Here is a 22,564-nt window from a genome sequence, read left to right as displayed (position 1 = left end):
CTGAGGGCCCTGGTGCATGAGGAAGATTTTGTCTGTTTCTGTTGCCTGCATGATCTCATTTATATTGGAAATAGGAAATAGTAGCTTCCTTTTGTCATATGTGTCTGACCGTAAGACTTTTAACATCAGTCCTCCAAAAATGACCTAAATCGAGTGGTCATAAATGGTCTGTTCAATGTCTTTAAAAAGAATAAGTTGCTAACAGTTGATGGTATGGTGAATGTCAGGCAGTTGATAACCTATAACATTTTGAAGACAGTTGCAATTGTGACCAAAAAGAGTTCAGTCAGGGTCTGAATCATGGTTTTGCCTTATAACTTTATTCTTACATATGAGGATTAAGGGTGGGCAGATAGGAAGTTTCAGCTGTAAAACCCAAGATTAGAGATGATCTAATCCTTCAAGCCAGTTAAGTCAGCATGATTATTAGACCTGGATGGAGAATGAAAACATGAAAATTAGGTAGTAAATCAGAAAAGTTAGTTTGATTGTTTAAAACAGTTATTGAATGTATTAATTGACGGTTGGCACTCTTCCCAGGTGGTATTGTTGAAAAAATTGTCATTTCTTCCTCTATTATGCAGAGGAAAGAAGATGTACGATCCCCATAACTAAATTAAAAACTACCTGCATTGAGGAAGGAATTCAGAGGAAGATTGAAGGGTACTTATTCTTCCAGAGTTCATACATGTCTTATATTTGCATGCATTCACAGATGTTTGGTTTCAGCAGTATTTTGGCTGCAGCAGTACGTTGCAGAGTGTGATAGCATGGGAATAAATGTTTCCATTTCTGAAATTCAAAACTGTCAGTTTTCTGTCAGTTATCGAGGCTTGACACTTTGTCTTGTTTGCAAATGTTTATTGCATAATTCTGAAATAAACTTGAAATGGTTAAGAGCCTTGCTTTTGGTGGATACCATGATGTATAATTTTTGGGGAGCAGATTTGTGCCTGTCTGGATTTCATGGACAAGTAACACTTTCCATGGTAGTGGAAAGTCCAAATTGGATTTTTCTCATTACTCTACAGGCAAAGTAATTGTTTCCAAGCTCTTCCAACAACCAGTCTTAAAATTCACTGGAGTGTGCAACTATGGCATCTGGATCTTCTTCAGAACCAGAATGTGACACATTGCAGAAACGCAGAACGGACTGGATAATATTGTTGAATATTTTTGTAGATGAGTTATTAATTTTGTCAGTATTTCAGCTTGTTATATTAAATAGAAGTATTTAGTATGTTCATTTCTTATCTTGAAAAATGACCTGCTGTATGTATGGACCCACATTCCTTAATAAGAAATAGTTTTAAGCCAACCTTAATGTGCAGCTTGATATAGATCTTACCATTGCCACTAATTATCTGATACAAAGATAGTGCTGAATTTATGATGCAAGCTGTTAACTGGGTGCTAAGGCAATGTCATTTCACATAGTTCAATTAGTGTTTTGTTGACATTAGGAAGTAATTGAAACAATTTTGAGGTTACTCTTAATGGTCTGTTATTGTCTAGTCTTAACTCATTGCTTGAATATGATTTGATATAATTTTCTGAAACCATACAGTATCCTTGAGTCACCGTGGTTATTCTTGCACTTGTTACTTTGATTGCTACTATTAATTTCTTTAATTAGGCTTTGTTTTTTTTTTTTTTCCTTAGAAATGTGAAACTCTTCACTTTGGATCTCTGTTGTTTTTTATAATTTTTCCCTGCTCACATTCAACTTTGTTTTGTAAAATCTGTTTTGACTATAGACCTTCATGACTTGCAGAGGGCCTAAATTAAAAATGTACTGGCTTCCAAAAAATACTGATTGTGATTTTTGGCCTGTTACTTTCTTTGCACAGCCCCAAGACTGTTGCTTGTACATCACTGCTGTGTATAAGCTCACAGGACCCTGCTGTCACATTCTGACTATTTCCACAATACTGGTTTTGGCTCTTTTTCTCTCTGCAGATGTAGTTGGGGTTCAGATCTTGCAATGGAAGTTCTTCTACTTATTCTGTGGTAATTGAAAGCCAGCACATCTTATCCCATTCACTAAATTGCGAAGCTGTTTCAAAGACCTTGCAGGACTTAAAAGTACCTGCAATCATTATTCTTCAGTGACAAATTAGAGTTCTTACTGACATATTTTCAAATGTGTCTGGCAATACAACCCAGAGGAGACTTCAGTCAGTGGCTTTCCTTTGAACAAGGTTCTCTCATGATTGATTTGAACACATCAGGGAAAAAAGAAAGGGAATTGTCTAATTTTTTTTCCTGAGTGCTAGTAAATTAACAAAAAGAGGGATTATTTAGGAAAAATGGTGAAATGCATGAACTTCAAAAGTGTAATCCTGGAAACCTGGAACTTGATTATTGACTAACCTTGAAAGCACAAAGTCTGAATAGGAACTTAATTGGTAATTGCACGTATTTTTTATTTGTGAAAAAGCACATCTAACACACAGCTTTACTTTCTTAGTATATCTCAAAAAGATTGGAAAATTTTAATGCAAATCAAGGCTTATATTACTTGCAGTCCTTATCAACTTGTGGTTGCTTGTTCTTGACTCCTTTTAACTATTAGCTGCTTATTATATGATTATACTTTTAGTTTTATTAAATACATGAACAGGCATAAGTTGTGACCATATAGCTGCAAAATTAAGGAAAAATTAGTTAATGAAGAATGAATTGACTAATTTTATATTTTAACAAACAAAAGCAATACCACTCCCATGTATTTCAGCTACATAAAGCTTCTGCAGGCTTGTTCACATCAAAGATTTAGTGAGGTTTTGTAGTTCCAGAAAAGCTCCCAACCTAGCAAGAAGAGTGCTCTGCACACTTGGTAGTACAGGTTTTAACAGAAATGAAATTTTGATCTCAGTGCAGAAAAGAAAGGAGCTGCCCTTATTTCTAAAATGACATATGATAACCCCTTGCTTAATCCCTGAAAGAAGTATAGGAGATAGAAGTAAGTATGAGGTTGTGGACTCTGAGTGGAGGCAGGAACTGGGTGGTAACACCAAACCAGGATAAATAAGAGAAAAAAGTGATATTCCCTTTCTATTTTTTCATTTAGTTAATGTGTTTTTTTTTTTTTTTTTTTTTTTTTTTTTTTAACTGACTATTTGGATTCTATTTTAGGATCCCTCTTTCTGTAACCTATATAGGAAGCCTGAATGCCTGACATGAGATTTTTAGAGTGCTTAATGCTTATATAGAAATGCTACAAAAATTCATCTTCATGGTTCTAATTGATTTCTGGACCTTCCTGCAAAGGGTTCTATAGTAAAAACACTCATTTCACTGACATGCTGCCTTTTCTTAATTGAGATCAGGAAATCAAGTGCTTCCAGAAAGTGGGATGCTGCAAGCCTATATTAAATTTGTCATTTATATCTAGTGTTATGTTAAAAGCTTGTATTGACCTTCTGTACACTAACTGATATTTAAATGGAAAACTAAACAGTTAAAGGCATTACTGGATTATCTAATATGGAAAGATAATGGTTTGTATTATCTGCAGTCTTGATTACAGGAAAAGTTCTATAATTTTGTATCTATTTATGATAAGAAGCAAACTCCATTTTCTTCTCCTCCATTTTTTTCTGCTAAGTGAGAGGTGATTTTTTTCCAAAACTTTTTGATTGTCCTTTTTCTACCAATCAGCATTGATCAGAATTATTTTATGGTAAACCTTGTATCAGCAGTTTCAAATGAGGTTTGTATCCTTCGGTGTTTGTTCCTTAATACATGCAGTGGCAGCGAAAATACTTGATAGAGAATTTAGAATTCCAGGCAAAGTTATAACAGTACTTAGCAGAATTTTATTTGAAGGAATTGATCTAAACCGGAGGATTTGTTTGGTATTGTCCTAGTAAGTTTGAATGAGAATCAGTATTGCACCCAGATCTCCTCAGTGTGTGTGTTACCTTTACTGCAATGTTTTTTCTTCTCTCACTTAAAATACATGTGTGTATGCCTGCATGTGTACAGACACACACACGTGCACAGACATGTTTACATTTGAACTACAATACAATTACCAAGACATTGGGTCATACAGGCAAAAAATAATTTGTATAAGTATATAGTTTTTGAACACGATACTAATGTGGAGAAAACAGATGTAACAGAGCCTAACTGCTTAGGCTCACTCTATTTCGTGACTCCTGTGAAAAAATTGCATATCTGCTTAGCTGTTGTAGCTATACAAAAGCACAGCCACTGTTTGTGTAGCACAGAACATTTTCTGAATCGTGGAAGGGATGAGAACCACAAGACATGAAACTCCTGAGGTCACAGTTCGTAAGTTAAAACTATTGCATCTAGCTTGTTTTGGTCTTAAATTTCTGTTTTCAAAAATCAAAAAATTATGATTTTTGGTTGTTTTTTAACATTTTTTTCCATGTGCTGTTCATTTACCTTCTAAGTGTGTTCTCTCAGCTCTCTTAGATAAATGTTGTGCTATAAATTGATATTTTGTTAAGTAGGCATAAATAAACAAATCTATTAAGTATTTTTATACAAAAATAATCTATAAAAAAGTCTACATTTATTACCAGGGGGCTTTTACCTTATTACTTTTTTCAGAACAGTTTAGTGTCAGAGAAACAAGCCAATAACACATTAAAATGTTTGTCGGGTTAAGTATAATGCTTAGAATGTAACAATGTGCTACTTACATTCCTGTAAAAGTTAAGAACTATAAACAAGTCTTTAAAGTCTTCATATCCAGGCTGCTTGTAGATATAAATTCTTTCAGATTTTGGTAAATGTAGTTTGATATTTGTGACAAATGTGGTGCAAAAAGTTGTCAAGAGGGTTGAGAAGTTTCCATGTCCTACTGCATTGTCACTGTAGAATCTTCTCTACTGTCAGTTACTGAATATTTTGTGAAGCTTTCCTGTATATTTTATTACCTTCTGAAAGCCACACTTAACAAATCAGGTTCTTCTTTTCTCTAGCCCCTTTATTAGTGCTCTAACCAAGCTGCAGGATTATGTCATCTCCATGAATATTTTCAATTATGTCTGTCCAATATTCAGACCAAAAGTTGATTGGGTGTGTCAGTTGTTTGCCCTAAAGGGTGAGAGATCTGGATGAGCAATAGCAGCCATTCTACTGGATGTAGGGAAAGTGAACCAAATATAAACCTTTCCACCTTTACTCTTTTCCATTTTATGTTGTTGGGACAGGGTGTGATATGTTGCTTCTATTCTGAAGCCTATGTGAACCTTTTGCTCATAGCTATGGCAGCCACAACCATAGTCCAAAGTGGCTTGATGTGAGTTGGATGGAGGGGAAAAGGAAGAAAAGCTAGGAAGATGTGACTGCTCTCCCCTTTTACAGGAAAAAGGGACCCAAACTCTCCTAGTATTCCAAAATTACCACAGACTTCATTTACAGCAGTTACCAAAGTCCTTACAAATCTGCATCTTGGCTGTTCTCTTACATGATTGCAGATGTGATCAGGCATTGGTGTTAATATTTCAGATGTCTGTAAACAATAATGTTGGCAAAATACAAAAGCCCCACCTTGATTTCATGAACTGAGTACTTTTGAATAAAGATAATTTAGTCTTGCAGTCTAGTTATAGCAAGAAAATCTTAGTATCTGTACAGCATTAAAAATGTTATTTTTCAGATATCAAAGTAAAGCTTGAGGCTAAAAGACCTCTGGCTTACTTCCAGTTTGCATCCATATGCCTTCCTGACTCTTACAATAAGAAACACTATATTCCTCCATCCCTGTGGCTCTCTTGTAATTTATTTACCTGGGGAAGATCTGCTTTTAGATGCAGCATCTGGTTTTCAATGATTTCCTGCTTTTAGCCTGCTGAATTGGCTGAACTAGAAAGAGGTCAAATCTTTTGCTTGAGGTCACACATTGAGTGAATGCTTGAGCTTGGATTTAAAGTGAGATCTGGAGTATTCCCACTTGTTTCTTTGCTACTTGCAGCAAATGCTTATTTTAAAATGTCAGGTGTATTTGGGAACAATCAATCTGTATTATATGCAAGAAGGAAATTATAATGCTTAACTTGGTATTTTCCAAGTACATACATAGTTCTTGCAAATGTTATCTGTCAAAGCAGCTAGAAAGCAGGAGAATTGTAAAGTATTTTAAAGTTACAAAATTTAAACATATATAAAGCAATAAAAAATACTGCTAACTGGTAAATGAGGAGACACTTTTTAAAACTCAGATAATTATTTATGTTAATGGAAAATTTAGCACAATGCTATTTCTTATAACGTTATCCAAGTGAGAAGAAAATGTGTTCTTTATTCTTGTTCCCAATAAGAAATTAGACTGTGTGTGTCTTTATAGGATCTGAATTAGAGGACCATGCACCTCTGTGTAGCATTTTCCTGGTATTCTGCTTGAAGAATCCATTCTTTAAAAAATTAATTGTCATGTAAGTTGTATATTAGTAGTTGCAGAAATTCAGTCTCTACTTCACTGCATTGCAAAACTTTAGTTGTGAGTAAGGATATGTAAAATGAGTTTATCTCCACAGTTGACAGATATGAACACTTTTATGATTTATTGATTATGGTTAAATATTTGTAACGATGTTTTTCTGTTTCTTCTGTGAGCAAAGACCCCAAATATGTGTATCTACAGAGATGTTTTACTCAGTTTGGAAAAAAAAACCCAACATTGATATCATGAACAGGACTCCTAATGTCTCAAATTAAGCTAATCTGAAATAGTCTCTCAAACTAAGAACTGAGATAATTCTGACTGTTTTGAATTTTTCCATTAAAAAAAGTACTGCCACAGTCCTGTGCAATTATAACTGCAGCTTCTAGATGGAAACAGGTCATCTGAAAAAGGACTCCCTTTTCAGGCTATTGTGAAGTTGGATAGTCATAAAGCACCTAGGAGAGTAGTTGAAATGACAATCCAGTCTAAATGGAGTAGTAATAATTATGCTCCCAGCTCCTGAAATGAACTTCACAGTTGGGCAGCAATAGCACTTAACCATAATAGTTTAAACAGCTCCTGGGAATGTTAAGAAGTCCTCTCCATCATGCAGAGGCTGAAAGAGGAAAGAAGCTGGGTCAGTCAGGCAGAGAGACACAGTTCAATGAAAAATAGCAGAAAGCATTGACAGGAATTATTCTGACCCATGACACTTTTTTATTTCCTTTATTTTCTGGAGAAAATGAAGGGGACACCTAGAAGGAATGTATGAGAAGTTTTATCTTTTCTTTTTGGCTGTAGAAACAGTGTCATGTTATAAATCCTGAAATAGACTGAAATTATTTAGGAAAGACCACATATTGGTGAAATCAGTTATTTTTTTTCTTTTTTTGAAGAACCCACTGTCTTGTTCATGGAGTCTGGCAAGAAAATGAAATTGTTTCTGTAGGGGGCTCCCTGTTTTCTCCACAAAATGTCCCTGGGAAGTATAAGAGTGCTCTCCTTTATTGTAGTGTCACAGGAGCATGTGAGTAGGGAGAAAGGAAGAGATCCTGAAAGGAATATGAGATACAGCAAAGCATGGACAGGAAAAGCCAAGGCAGGGGCCTGGAGTCGATGGCAAGAGGATCTGTGCAGCCTGCGGGACAGAATCTGACTGTTTCTCTGAGCTGGCATTTGGAATAAAAAAGCATTGAATTTGGAGACTGTTCTGGCCATCTCTCTTACTTTATCCCAGTATGCATGAGGAGGAAAGCGGGAAGGTTTTCCTGTTGCCCTTACACAGTGAGCCCACAGCCAGATGAAGTTTTTATTGAGGTTCTGCTAAAGGACTGTAGCATGAAATAAGCTCTTGCAGTCAGTACTTAACTCCCTTGCATGGATTTAAAATACAGAAAAGAATGAGTTTGAAAAAGTTAATGGCCAAGGTATTGATGGAATAGTTAAACTAGTTAGGAATAAACTTCTACAACTCTTTATTATAGAGGGAAAAACTCTTTCTTCTTGGTCTCAGTATTGTTTATAAAACCCGGGGTATTTTTATTTGGCACATCAAGAATGTATGGAAATTTTTCATTTTATTGTAAATAGGCTTCCTTATTATCACCCTACTGATAATGCTTGAATTTATAGGAGGGTGTTAAGTGAATAAGAGAGCTAGTGCTTAAGTAGAAAATATTCAGCTTGGCAGATCTAAAGTACCATTAGGTCATTATGAGAGGAATAAGTGTTTTCCCTGAATCTCCATTTGGAGATAACTTGGAAATATTTGCATCCTCTATACATCATCATGTTTCAACTCTGCTATCCAGCAAAGACAGGAGATACTTAGTTCAACCTCTTGTATGGATAAAGCTGGAAGTGACATAGACACAATAAAAAGAAAGGAGCAGAAGAAATAAATGATTACTGTTAATTTAAAATATAAGTCAAGTTACAAAAAGAGGCATTATTCAGACACTTCAAACATGCTTTGAAGCAGATGTTTTAAGTGTATATGATTATTGCATTGTTTTGAAGTTGCAATTAATAACTGATTACAGAACCTTTTCTGCCTATATACTGGCAAAACTAACAAATTATCTATAAAGCGGTATTGACTTCAACTACACCTAGACTTGGACCTTTTTAAAAACTAAACTTTCAGCAAGTAGCATATAGATTAAAATACATTATTTTTCCTCTAGTCTTTATTGGCTTTTGGTTTTTTGTAAAGCTCCTTTTGAGGGGGTATTTTGCAATTGCTGTTTTTTTTTAACTTTGCTGCAAGTTTCAGACTTATTCAACAAGTTGTCTATACAAGCTGACTTAGAAATCTCTCACTTTGCTACCTCAAGTGCACAAAACTCCGTATGCTGTGTATGTGCTCTGGAGGAGCAGCAGGAGTGGCTGGGTATAACTCCTGGTATTGAGTGTGCACTTTATGAGTGACGCTCACACAGCAGCACCAAGCTCTTGCAGGGCAGTGATGTACTTCTGAAATGAAGTACACTGGACAGCACTGCAGGCTGCAAAATGGTCATGAAAAATAGAAAGAGATTTGTTAGCTTTCTGCTATCGTGGCTACAATGACAGCAAGTATCAATTAATTGCTGGTTATGTTGGTGAAAACTAGTTCTGTAAGTCAGAGCATAACCGAGGCCAAAGGAACTCCCCAGACCTGCTCTTTCTTTAGAGGTATGATCTGTCCTGTAGTAGTCATAGCTCATCTGAAAACCTCTTACAATATTTGCTGTGAAGTGTTAAGTGCTCCTAGAAGTGTCTAATACTGCTTTCCTCTGGAGTGCCAGAGGAAAACTTTCTTCTGGATTTTTTTCTGCAGTACAGTTTTGCTTTGGTAAATTTCCATCTGTTTGTTAACCAGCACATAGTACCATCTGAAACATGCTTTTTGTCATATAATGCACAGCTATGATTAAAAAACTGTGATGGAGGAGTAAAGAATATTCCACTGTCCTGCATAATATCAATAAATAGAAGGTTTATATATTTCCTTTGCTTTGTCTGCTTTTTGCAACTTTATTCTTATCTCTTTATCCTCCCCCTTTAGTGTGTAATTGAACTTCTTAGATGCAACAGTACATATCAAAATCTTGTTCCTTCTTCACTCTTTCACACCCTGCTTTTAAGAGATGTTTTCATTGGTGTTTTTTTGCAGCACACTAGATATTGTAATGCTGTGGTTTGAACAGTCAAAAATTATTTTTTCTTCAAGATATTACAAGGCTAAACTTGTATTTCAGGTTTTGTATGTATATCTGGCATGAAAGAAGCAGGGTGGTTTATGAAATAATTTATTTATTAATCAATTACTAATTATTAATGTGGTTCCAGTGGTGGATTTAAGGACTCATTTTTTTATACACACAGAGTTGAAGAAAAGTTTTTGTTTAAGCAAACTTAACCTTTAGGATCCCCATGATATCTGTCTGCAAGATCTGCATTCTTATTCTAGCTTCTAATTCTTTTAAATTTTGCATATTTTTTTTTTCTCATTTATAAAACATTGTTTTGGAAACAAGTCCCCTATACACAGGGATAGCAGTATCAGAGAGTTACTGCACTGTGATTTATTTTTTTTTCCTAGTTACTTGAAACCACTCACCTAATTTAAATTTCCATCAATTCAAAAATTTCTCTTTCCCTTGAGCACACTTTTCCCATATTTTTTGTTCAAAGTACTATTAATACTTTCTGATTATTCAGCAGAAAACTGAAAATGTCTCTTGAGCAACTCAGCCTGATTTAATTGGTTTTGGTGTGTGGCAAGCTAAATTCAGATCTCCATTTATCAAACCCCAAGTCTCTCCTCCCCTCCAAAATGGAGCAGTTCTCAGGTGAAAAAAAATCAGGAGACAAAAAGTCTGTTTGAGACTGTGCATAAAAGATTTTGTAATATTCACGAGGTCACTGCAGTGCAGGAATTAAAGGAAAATTGGTGCTTGTATCTCTGTGCCCCCCCAACTTCAATGCTTCTCTAAGCCCCTCAACTCTTATTCCTTACAGCTTTCCAGGTTTTCCTGAATTGGTTTGAAGTCATATTTTTACTATATTTTTTTTGTTTCTCCATTTTTTACTTACACTGGAACATAGAAAAAAGGGCGGGGGAGTTCGTAAGGCTATAAAATATTCTTTTCTTGTATATCAAAGACAACTAGTGTATTCAGAGGGTCAAAGTTCCTCTTTTTCCTGAAGAATTTCAATTCCTAAGTCCCTTAGGGGATGTGCAGTTGAGTAACCATCACCTTAAAACCTTTGTTTTCTGTTGAAATTTAACATGCTTTCCCCCAGTTACTTTCCATCATCTGCTCTCCTCCTTCCAGCCCCTCTAAATTCTACCTGATGAGCTTTTCTTACGGTAGACTTCTCAAACCTCAGGACAGACCAATAATTTAATTAAAATTTATTTACATGCTTAAATAAAAGATCTGGCATGCATGCTTGTCCTGATCTTGGCTATATGTCAATTGCCTAATTGGTCACAGTTTCAGAATTTGGACATTTTTAGTTCAATTCTGTGCTGTTACCCCCCACATGCTGCTGGATCTCTTGGTTTATTTTTCTCAAAGTGGATAGAAGGGGGAAAAGGCCTCAGATCAAAGGCTATGAGAACTAGGATTGCCCAGCCTGGGGAAGAGAAGGCTGTGGGATGACCTAATGGTGGTCTTCTAGTATCTGAAGGAGTTTACAAGAAAGGTAGAAGGAGACTCTTTAGGGCATATAGTGACAGGACAAGGTGGAATGGCTCCAAATGATAGAGATTAAGTTTAGGAAGAGGTTCTTTACTATGAAGTTGGTGAGGCACCGGAACAGGTTGCCCAGAGAAGCTGTGGCTGCCCCATCCCTGGAAATGTTCAAGGCCAGGTTGGATGGGGCTCTGAGCAACCTGGTCTAGTGAAAGGTGCCCCTGTCCACAGCAGGGGATTGGAACTAAATGATCTTGGAAGGTTCCTTCCAACACAGGCCATTCTATGATGCTGTAATGAAGTAATTCCTGTGTGGTCTTCTGAGTTGTATTCCTGTGTAGGTCACCATTAAAATACTGTAGGAGAAAGGTAAAGTTTGGGTAAGCCTTTTAGTCATATGCAGTTATAAGAAGTATAGAGTCATCTGTTAAGGATGCTGATTGCCACCGTGGCTTCACCAAAAATAAATATTTTCAATTTGTGATACAATTTTTTGGGGGTGACTAAATATTTAGAAAGCATGCCATTCATTTTGGAGTGTGTTATTTGTACACTGCTAAATTGCTTCATTTGAAGTTTGTAAGATCAAAAATACTGACATAAAAAATGGAGACATCAAACTAACTGCTAACAGGTTGAGTCCAGGAGGAAGAAATAAATGAGAAACAATCCTTCTAGCAAAATCTCATGAGGAGAACTCCTGAAGTGGACTGGGGGAATATTTCCAGTTTCCACTTATATTCTTTATTTATAGATGGGACTGTGGGGTATGTTTCTCTCTGAAAATTTCGGGCCCAGCTGTTCTTTATGTAGCAAAGTTTGATGGAAGGAAGGGAGAGGCACAGAAGCAGCACTCCTGCACATTTAAACAATCTACCTTGTGAATAATGCTTAGTTATGGCAAAGACACACCAGGAAAAAAATCCTTGCAACGCCTGTATGTTTAATAGAAGGAAGGCAGAAAATACAAAAAGGATAGAAATGATTCCTGGCATAATTAGAGGCTGCAGTGAAGCTGAGCAAAAGTTGAATGAGCCCTGAGCTTGGAGATCAACATGCTGCTCAGATTTTTGGGAGATTGTGGAAAATAACTGAAATTATTACTGGGGTAATATGTGGACCAGAAGGTAATTCTTAAGAGCTTCAGCTGATTAAGCCCATTTTTAGGAAGATTCTGGTATGGGAACACTGTCTTGAACTGAGTTACACAAATCAAATATTTATCCCAGTAACTGGTGTTTTGACTAAAGCCATAGGATTGGAGGTGAGTGAGTGAGTTTAGCTGACCGGAACACTTTCCCACTCACATGCTGCTCTTGGTCTGTATGCCCAAGTTGGGTCTGCTCTACAGATGCCATATGGGATGCTGTAGTCAGGCTCTTGAGTGGAACAGGTACATCCCCATCCAGTAAAATGCTGCTGAGATGCTCAGGGACCAACAGACTCCTAGGGACTTGAAGAAGAGGAGATTTGACTGAAGGTTAGAATTTCTGACTGTGATCCCTGTGCCTGGTACAAACAGTGTTCAGGGTAACTTGAGGATTCTGTGGGTAGAAATAGTTGTACCAAAGTATGCTTTATCAGCAGCTTTTATAATGCCAACACCACCAAAACTGCACCTATTTGCCTTTTTAGGTACTTAAGCATGGTTTAGAAAACCACTACATCACATACGTGTGCTTTGTAGAGCAGCTGTGAATATTCCTGTATAGGCCAGAGACTCTCTCGAACAGTGCATCTTAGAGAGAAAGCCCCAATGTCATTTGAAGATCTAATCTGGGGATCTGTGGTAATACTGGCTGGGGCTGGTGGGCAGTGGGGGTGGAGTTCAATAAGAGGTTACCACCTCTTTAAGACATCAAGTTATTAGTCATAATTCCTAAGACAGTAAAATTACAAATCCTAATTCTAAAGACAGTGAAAGAACAAAAAAGAAAACAACATTTAGGCCAATGAATAGACTCTGTTCACATCAGAGTAGAAAGCTTAACTAACTGTTTTATGTCATTTGCAAACATCATCATACAGACTCTGCTCAGTTGTACATCTGTTTTGTCAGTGCCAAGGGAATACTCAGGGCTCAGCAGATCTCCATCTCTGGAGTGTTCCTATGCAGTAATTTTCTGTGTTACTTTTAATTAATAATAAAGACAATCATTAAAGAGATCTTTTGTCTTAAATCCTTTGACTTGCAGGCTAAGACTTTCTGACTGACATCTCTGGCCTATCTGCTCCCTTTCAGGACAGGGAGGAGGAGAGGCACTCAGAGTGTAGGGGAGCGACTGAATTGCCAAGGGTCTGTTCTCTGCTCTGCTGCTGCCTCCTGCTTTTGGGACTTGATCTTGAAAGGAGTCCCAGTCCACAGCCCCATTTGGATCTATAAACAATATAACAAAAGCCTGATATGCTTTTAAAAAAGTTCAGTTATGCAGGGAGAGCCAGTCCTTGCTGCCTACAGGCTAGATATTGACTTTAAATACAGCCCCAAGCAAGTGAAACACTGTTCATAAATAGCCTCAGGAAGTACTGACCTCAAAACACACCCGCACAACACAATCCTTCTCCTGGTTAATTTCTATTCTGAAGGCCAGTACCTCAGTGTTGCCTTATACCACTGATCTATTACTGCTTTCTGTTGCTTTGTTTGCAGCTATTTTGCTCCTTTCAGTGATGGTGATATCTGTTCCATGCCCATCAGTTCTAAAGTTACAGAACAAAGAAGTGCATGCAATGTCCTGCTGATCCTGGGCTATTTCATTAGTGCTTATACACACCAGCTGTGCACAGCTGCAGTGCTAGAGTTCCAAGTTTACAGTAAAATTCTTCATAAAAAGAACATAGAAAATAAGAGCAGAAAGAGCTGGGTTTATTTAAAGCACCTTGAAGAAGCTTGCCCTCTTCGTAGCACCCCCACCTTGGCTTTGTCTATGAGCAGGTGCTTGCACTGATACTGAATTAACACTATAAATTTTCTTACTGTAGGCAAGGTCATAGTGATCAAGTGACTTAAATAGGTTTACAGTCCTGGGTACACTGACTCCTCATGCTTAATTTTTATTCTAGGCAATTTCTTCAAGGCATCAAATACTCAAGAAAAATCAATAGTCAAACTCTCACTGTAGATGATTTGATATTTCTAGGAATATACATGAATCTGTTAGGTGTGTTTTAAGAAATTTGCTGAAGAAGTTACTGGGACATGACTCACTCCCCAGTTCACAATTATTGATGCATCTGTGGTTGAGGATAACATTTTAATTTCACGCCCTAATAAAAATTTTAAGGAGTAGAAGGACTAGTAAAAAATGTGAAGATACTCTCAATGCAAAATCTTCTTTGGCAACATGTAATAAAGTTATATCTCTATTAATGCAGAAACTCACTGCACTTGAAAGGATCTGCAATACAACATTTGGCTTACTTCTTGGGCTCCTCACTTGTTAGGAATGCCTAGTAATGTCTGCAGCAAAAATGGCTTGCACGTATGGCTCCATTCATGAGCTTTGTCCTTAGAGTAAGACTGATTAGAGACCTCATTTTACTGATTAAATGAGGCTTAAATATTTAAATTGCTCTTCTCTTGCAGATAATCTAAACAATCCAGATATTTAATTTGTGTTTTTACCTATAATTGAATTACAAACAAAAATTGATATTTTGAAAAGTTAGGAAAGGAGGCAGTTCTTCCCAAAGGGTCCAATTAATTTTCAATTACTATTTTGCAAATGTTATTGTTGAGGGGATGGACACACGTGCAATCTGTCACAGGCCAAGGGGAATGTGTATTTGTTTCTGATACTATAGGAATTCTGATACTAAAGGTGGCTCTACTCTGTCAATACCTTATGGTAAAATTACATCTTAAATTCTTGGAGCTGGTGTGTGTGCTCACAATTAAAGTATTTTATAGGCTATCAGTATCTGAGAAGTTTAAGAAAGCTGTATTATAATATTATATAAAATTGTTGTGGGCATGATGGTGGAAGACAAGGAAGGAAGTGCAAAAGAATCAGTGAATAATGAGTACAGAATGTTTCCATCCATTCAAGTGAATTAATTCTCACTCTATATATCAGTCACAAAAAAAGACAAAAGGTAATGTAAGAAAAATGGCAGGAAAGAGTTAAAAGACTGCTTTGCTGTGCTGTAATTGATTCAGCTGTATAATCTTCTATGGCCAACTTGTTATCACTGTGGTAAAAGCATGGAGATGGGTTGCAAAGAAGGAACTGCTGTTTCTGCATGGAAAAAAGACTTATGGGCCAAATGGGCAAGTAAGGCATGGGCATCATTAAACATGTTGGCACAGGGGACAGAGCAATAGAAGAGAGAAAATATGTTCAATTAGGAAAAAGATTTGAAAACAAGAACAACTTTTGAACTTTATATACCTGGAAAAGGGGAGCAATGCAAGTGGTGTGGCACTTAAAACAGCTGTGACTGGGAAAATGCACTGTGGAAACTGCTATTAGTTTGAATTCTGTGGAGATAAGTTAAAAGAGAGTTAGAATTGTATAAAGAAAAATTTGGCAGTAAAAATGTGAATTTTGGATACATACCAAATACAGTCATGTTCTGGATGCCTGAGGGGAGTAGGTCAGGGATGTCAAAGGTCCTTGCACTCAAATGGCTGGCAGGAAAGTCAGTGAAGTTATCAGAAATGAGAGAGTATATACAGTAGATGGAGTATAGGAGGAAAGATAAATATTTCAAATGAGACCAAACTGGTTCTATTGACAGTGAAGTGCCAACAAGATTGTGCTTGTGAGACAGCTGAAATGCAGAATAGAAGAACTGGAAAAGTAGTTCTTCAAGTGGCCACCTATAAGGAATGCAGGAAGGTAAGTATCAGGTGCCTTAGACTAACACTTTGTGATACTGGTTGAAGTTACTCATTCAGTCTTTGGGTCTTTCACTTCTGCTCAAGAATGAGAATCTTCTCACAGTTTGTGCTCATTATGATGCCAACAAGGTCAAAACTGATGACTGGACTAAATATGTATGCAAATCAGACTGCAGGTAGTGTGTACGCTGTAGTGTGTAAAGTATAATGCTAATAATAAACCACACATATAAGGGCTGCTTTCCTCACTTATGTCACAAATCCCAAGAAAATGAAGCTGCTCCCAAAAGCCACCAGACGTAGCATTGCAGTGGTGCTCAGAGAAGGAGATGCTTTGAAGAAATCACAATTAAGCAAGATTTTGTCTTGATTCTTGCTGAAATAAGTTTAATTCCAAACCACAGTTCATTCCTCTAGCATAGAGCATTATTTCTTTTTCTGAGGTTGGTGACGCTTATTCCCTTGTAGTGTATATTTTGCTTGCTGTTATTAAACTTCATTAGTTTGTCGCAGATTTTGCCATTGTACTGCAATACTGACTACCTTTCCTCACGAAATGCATGAATCTCTACTTATTTTCCTAAGTGGTGGTGAATAGAGAAATTAAATGAGTTAACATGTTCAACTTTAGCTAGGTGACTGGACCTCAAAAAGAGCCTCAAGGAGTGTCAGTCAATTGGTTGCATTAGACAAGCATACAGCCATTGACTTAATCAAGAAATCATTATCTCAATACACAAGAGCGAGGAAGGTTTTTTTTTTCAGAATTTTTAGTGCTTGTATTATAGTACTTAGGACACTATGAGTTTATACAACTTTAGGGAGAAAGAATAAAAAATTTCCTGCTAAAAAACCTGATAGCCTGTTATGTCTGAAGCTGTAAGTCTGCTGGTAGTCACTGCAGGTTGCTTCATGAAATGTAAACCAACACTCTACAATAATGAATCCACCGTAATTGGAACTTGATGATCCTTGAGGGGGAAAAATATGTGCAGTGTATTCTTTAGATCTTATTTCTAACCTTTTTGGCTCCTTGTAGATGGTGAGAATTAAGTATTGTTGCAATGTTTTTCAGTACAGCTTCTGTAAATTAATCTGGTGTTCAAAATTAAAGCACTTGTCCCACTAAGCCATACTTTTCAAAGTAGCATCTTGCAGCTGTTTTTGATGATTTTGCCTGGAGTGGAAGCAGAGATATGTGCTGGTTTTGGCTGGGGTAGAGTTAATTTTCATCGCAGTGGCTGGTATGGGGCTGTGTTTTGGATTTGTGCTGAACACAGGGTTGATAACGTGGAGATGTTTTTGTTATTGCTGAGCAGGGCTTGCACAGAGCCAAGGCCTTTTCTGCTTTTCATTCTGCCATGGTGGAGAGGAGACTGGGGGTGTATGGGAGGCTGGGAGGAGACACAGCCAGGACAGGTGACCCAAACGGTCCACAGGGGTATTTCAGACCATGTGACATCATGCTCAATATATAAACTGGGGGGAAGAAGGGGGAAGAGGGGATACATTTGGAGGGATGGTGCTTTTTTTCCCAAGTCACGATTACCTGTGTTGGAGCCCTGCTCTCCTGGAGATGGCTGAGTGTTGGCCTGCCATGGGAAGCAGTGAATTCATTCCTTGCTTGGCTTTGCTTGTGTGCTCAGGTTTTGAATTCCATATTAAGCTGCTTTTATCTCAGTCCATGTGTTCTCTGGCTTTTACCCTTCTGATTCGCTCCCTGATCCTGTTTGTAGGGAGTGGCTGTGTGGGGCTTGGCTGCTGGCAGGGGTTACAGGTGACAAACACCATACACATTGAAACCAAATTATTTGTGGAATGTTTGGCATAACGAATACCAGAACCCAGCTAAAAAGAACCTAACATTTTAAAGAAAAATATTTTTTGCAAAATAAAATCTATCAGTTCTCCCAAGCCTGAAACAAACCCCAGGCATTTATCATCTGCAGTATAATATTTATCCCCTGTAAATTCCATTGATCTTCCCAAAGTGCAGTGCAAAACATTGAGAGATTAAAAATGGGCCTGTGTTCTAAATGGAGAGTGGGATGGAGGAGCACAGTAATAAAGGCAAGAAAGTAATGCCTCAGGTTATATGAAGAGCAACATGAAATGCCTGACCAAAAAAGCTAAGAACTGGAAAAAATGTTTGAAGCAAAGGAAGAACAACACAGGAGATATGAAAAAGGTGGGGAATGCAGGTAAAAGCTTTACTTTGTGTACCACTGAAATTGATACTTTATTTGGATGCCTACTATTTTGGTTTATCTTGTGCAAAAATAAAGTGGTGCTAGCCAGGGGCTTGGCTTTATACATGTTGAAGGTCAGAAAAGAGAGATTGAATGTCATTTAGGATCTTCACTTGTCTTAAACTCAATTTTCCTTATTATCTTCCTCCAAAAGGTTTCTATTGACTTTACTGTATTTTAAACATTTCAACAATGTGGGGAATGCTGCTTTAAATGAAAGATTTGTGATGATGATATGTAATGTAATAAATCTGGTTTTGTAAGTTTACGCTTAGAGGGTTTTATACTTGCAAGTTGCTTTACAAGTACTGACCTTTGAAAGGATAGTCAGGTTATTTTATCTCACAGGTGTCCTAGGGACAAAATAATTTCACCATCATAGATGAAAAAAGTTTCTGTGTTTATGTGAGGTTTCTTCAGAGTTTTTCAGATAGAAGAGGGAGTACTCCTCATGAAAAGGACTTTGTTGTCATCATCTGTGAAACTGACTGATAAAGTTTGGTCTTTGAAAATAGGGAAAAATCTGAAGATATCAGATAAATTGGTTTTGTGCTGTGGTGGTGTTCTTTGTGGGTGGGGATTTTGGTGATTTTTTTTTTAATAAATGTTTCCTACGATTTGTAAATTTTCTTAAAGATGTTATGGTGGTCCAAAATATTTCATAGCTAACTAGTACTGAATGTTTGCCTTGAGGCTGGAACAGAGTATTTTCTAAAGCCAAATTTCTTAAGAATGGAAGAAAATAAGTGGTAATTAGATTCTAAAGATTGCATACTAAACCCAAAGTTTTCCTCATACAAAGCTAAGATTTTTTCTATTTGTTATAAAATGTTATCTTGCTTATTGCATTTACTTGTTTTGGCAGTACCTGAATCCAGAGTGTAATTAGATATTAGCCACGTCATTTTTTTCATTGTTATTAAAAGGATATGTGTGCATGTGTTTGGTAATTCTGTAGTGTTTAAAATCCAGATTTCATACTGTCATGGGAAGTGTCATGCTTTTGCTTCATAACCAGACAGTGTATGTTTTCAATAAAAACTTATTTAGGAAAGTACAACAAATTCATCCTTGATATTTAAGCAAATTCACATTGCAGAATGATTAATTGCATTCAGCCTTTCCATCCACTTCTAATTTTTCAGGGGACATAATTGGATGCAAATTGGCCAGTGTTAATCATTAGATACCACTAATTAAAAACAGAAGCTGTAGGTAATGGTATGATTATTGGTAGAAATAAATGAAGCAGATCAGGTAACACTTTTCTTCAGGGACTCATGACTTGTGCCTGAGCCTCATTAAATTCCAACATGTGAAGGTGCCCTGCTGGTAGAGGCTGCAGGAGAGCTGTATTTATAAATAACTTAAAAGTAACATAGGAGGGCAGTGCCTGAAAAAGGAGGTGTGGAACATTCATGTGGCTCAAGGACTTAGCAGTTTAATGAATTAGAAACTTTAAAAAAGCAATTTAATTAGGTGAAAACTGGTTTTGCATAACAAAAAGCCAGTTGAAAGAGAAACTAAGGGCATTTATTTTCTTACAGTGTTTCTGAAGCATACTGAAATCCCACGGTCTGAAAATTCAGTGGATACTTTTGTATCTAAAGAATTAATTTCATACTTAATCTTTTAAAACTGACTGTGATGTTAGATGACCTGTATACTGACTAAACTGGAAGCTCACTGAAAAAACTGTGATCATTCATTCAAATCAATAACTGTGTTTTCTGTGGGGATTCAGAGGAGATAATGTCCTCATGAAGAATCTTCTGACTTAGCTTTTAAAATACACTGATGACAAATGCACCCTTTCAGTCCTCTGCTTTGGGCTTTTTTCCATCATAATCACCAAAGTTCATCAGGAATAGACATTATTAATAACTCCCTCTAAGGGATTAATACAGTGATGGAAAACACCATTTACATGATTCAAAATACTGATACCAAATAAAAGATACTAATAGTAGGTACTGCACGGGGTTCAGTCTTACAGACAGAGCTAGTGAATTAGGCATTTGGGGGAGGGAGGGGGGTGGGGAAAGAGCCATGAATGAAAACATTTTAATTTTCACTATTTCTTCCAGATCCCCACTGATCCAATATTCACCAGTGATGTAGGCAGTGCCTTGGAGCTAAGATCCCTGTTTTCTGGATGCATGACTTCTGTCCAGCAGCTTTACTCTGGCACTGGTCTTTTCTGCCTGCCAGCCAGAGTGAAGGACCTGCACAGATGGCAGTGCCCCAGCTCTTTGGAGGCAGAGACAGAGGATGGAGCTGTAACAACCAGAATTAGCACCTAAGCTTAGACCTGTGCATACCACACATTTACATGTGTACAACATTTCATCTTTTTGATAATGGCTGCTCTTAGAGAAACTTAGGGTTGAAACTGCTAGTGTGAAATCAACCTTGTATCACCACTCATCCACAAACAAAAGCAATGACTTCAGCACAAAAAGGCAGAAAGCTGTATTCTCTTTGTTCCTCTCAGGAATCCTGTTTATTGAACCCTGTCCATAGGCAGACTTCTCTGCCTATGAAGAAAACCAGTTTTTAATTTTCATTGGAAGTTAAAGATAGTGGGTAAAAATCACCGTTGAAATGAATACCGAGTTCTTCAACATGCAAACTCAATACTGTCAGTGCAACAAAACATTTTTGGTGTAAACAAAGCTGTTAGTGTGTTTTATGTCTACATGGTCAATGCAACAGCTGCCACTGCTCAGGTGACAGTCTAGAGTTAAACAGGCTAATGAATCAATCCATCACCATTAGAAATCAGTGGAAAGGCTTCCATTGGCTTAGTGAATAACTTCATCAACTGTCATTGTAGCAAATGGTCTTTACCTGTGTATACAGAAGAGCAAAATAATGAGCAATAACAGCATCTCTTTGGGAACAGCCCAGATGTCCTCATTGTGCAAAAGGGTTACTGAGTGGAGAAGGAAGATTCAGGGTGCCTCCTCTGAAACACTGCCAGTCTGCATGTACCAAGCTGGGAAAGGCAAGTAGTAGTTCCTTTTGTTGTGAGATCACCAAAAAAGGTGGACAAAATCATATGTTTGGTTTTCCAAGAAGGAACCTGGGTAAATCTCACTGATTGAATGAGGCTTCATAAACCTATTTGGCCTGCTGTTGCTGTGGGTTATATAGCACTGCTGAATGAGCGCTAGAGTCATTCAGTACATGTTTCAGATCTCTGTTGCTTCTATGACATATGACTCTCGCCTATAAAAAAAATAAACTATCCATTAATTAATTAATCTTTTTTTTTGTGCTAATAATTCTACATTGTTTTTCTGTAACTATGAAGAACATTATTCTGGGTTTTATGGGTGATGACTAATATTCACTAAAGTTTATTTGAAATGGTTTTCTAGAATGCACTGCCAATTTCACGTCACCTATGCCTTTGCACTGAGTAAGACAGTATTCTCTTTCTTAAAGGCCAGAAGCTCGAATCATCTCGAGTGCTCAGCATCTTTGAGTTTTTCTGAAAAAGACTGACATGGCACTCTTGGTGGCATGAAATATTTAACACAGCTTGGGTGTGATGCATGGCTTTATGCATCTTGTCATTCTTGCTTAAAAATCATTAAGATGTGTTATTATGTCAGCATCATAAAGGGTCTACCTTGTCTTATTGTGACCTAAAAGTTGATGCATACGGTTCAGTAGCAGGTCTGATTGATTTTTTTTCATGCACCAAACAGAGACTTTATTTACATTTGTGAACTGTTAGAAGAACTGCTAAGTTTTTTTAACTCATATCATTAATGCCTCAGTCACAGAATTTCAAACTTGTTCAGACACAAGAGGGGGGAAAATAGATTATGCCAGTCTTATGTCAAACACAATTTTTTATTCTTCTCCTTCCTCCTTCTACTTACATCAAGACTTGTCTTTGTCACAAACTGCACTGACTTTTTCTGACATTACAATGGCTCAAGTCAAAAGAAAGTGGGGGAGCAAAAGAGTTATGGAAAAGCACTACAGCCCTGAAGTGACCAGGAGCTGAGATCCTGCTATGTGAATCCTGCAGGTCCTACTTTGAGCTGACTCTGCCTTAATTCCTCTCTCCACCTAAACCAAAGAGAGGGAGAAAGAAGGGAGTAGAGTTTTTTCCTTCCAGATTCTTGTTTGTAATGTATTTGCTGTTGTATAATGTGATTGGTATGAATGTATCGATGGAGTTAAACCTGAAAACATATATTAAGAGAGGAAAAAGTGTGGTGCAATAGAATGTAAGTATTTAAATACATCTTGTTGTAAATGCAGCTAACATTTCAATGTTAATAGTCTGCATCATAACTCAAACTGACTCAAAATGACAGCTCACTGATGATTAGGTTAAGAT

Source organism: Vidua chalybeata, chromosome 4, assembly GCF_026979565.1.
Source record: "Vidua chalybeata isolate OUT-0048 chromosome 4, bVidCha1 merged haplotype, whole genome shotgun sequence".
Lineage (NCBI taxonomy): Eukaryota > Metazoa > Chordata > Aves > Passeriformes > Viduidae > Vidua > Vidua chalybeata.
The sequence above is the reverse complement of the archived record's forward strand: the minus strand, read 5'-3'. Positions refer to the sequence as shown.